Raw genomic sequence first — 1,246 nt, forward strand, 5'->3', positions numbered from 1 at the left:
GTTCTATTCTATATTTCTTATAAAATTATTCTCCGCATCCAAATAATTTTAGCATCCAAGTTTATCTAAATAATTTAGAGGCACCGCGCTTCTTCTTATTCTTCTCCTTCTTCTTTACTTTCTTCTTTTTCGCGTTCCTCCTCCTTCACGTGTTTTCTTCTTATTGCCATTTTTTTATTGTTGTTGTTGCTGTATTTTTTTTTCTTTTTCTCCTTCTCTCTAGTGAATAAATAGTAGAAGGTGACGAGGAAGAATTTTAAATTATGCAGAACAAAAATGAATCGAAATTATATTCAGAAATGAACTGAAATTACAGTTCATTTTTTAATATAATTTCGGTTCATTTCTACAATTCAAAACTCTTCCTCCTCACCTACTCCTTCTTCACTAGGGAGAGAAGGAAGAAAAGAAAAAAAATACAGCAGCAACAACAACAACAAAAGAATGACGATAAGAAAAAAACACGTGAAGAAAAAGAAATGTGAAAAAAAGAAGGAGAAAGAGGAGAAATGCGAAGAAGAGGGCGAAGAAGAAGAAACTCCGTGCGTAAACGAGTATGAGAAGAAGAAAAAAAAAAAAGAAACGAGCAAGGAAGAAAATACAGCAGCAACAACAACAACAAAAGAATGACGATAAGAAAAAAACACGTGAAGAAAAAGAAATGTGAAAAAAAGAAGGAGAAAGAGGAGAAATGCGAAGAAGAGGGCGAAGAAGAAGAAACTCCGTGCGCTCCGTGCGTAGTATTATGTGGCAACCACCAAATTCGTTTTCAATGGACCTATTGTTTTCACTTGTCCCTATCATTACTCACCACCAAACATTATTTTCTCTTTTCTCTTCTCTTTCATCCCCACTTACAAGTATTCACAGTCTCTTCTTTCCTAATAACACCAAACATAGTTAATTCTATTTATTTTTGTACTACCTACCATAGGTACTGCATTATAACTAGTTTCTTTACATTGACTATTTAATTTTTTTTTTAATTTTATTGCACTTTGTTTCGATGATTCGCCTATGCTAGCTGTACATATAAGTATGTCTTAGTGTAAGAATATATAATTGTTTGAAGCAACCGATATTCTTCCTTTTCTACCTACTAGAATATAAAATTCTATCTAATAGCGATCATAACTTATTAATTATAGAAATCAAAAGACTACATTGTTGTCTACATTAAAAATATTATTATCATAATGATTTGTAATAAACGGGTAAGAAGAGAATGAAAATAATTGCAATCTTA

The sequence above is a fragment of the Arachis ipaensis genome, chromosome B03 (genome assembly GCF_000816755.2).
Source record: "Arachis ipaensis cultivar K30076 chromosome B03, Araip1.1, whole genome shotgun sequence".
Taxonomy (NCBI): Eukaryota; Viridiplantae; Streptophyta; class Magnoliopsida; order Fabales; family Fabaceae; genus Arachis; species Arachis ipaensis.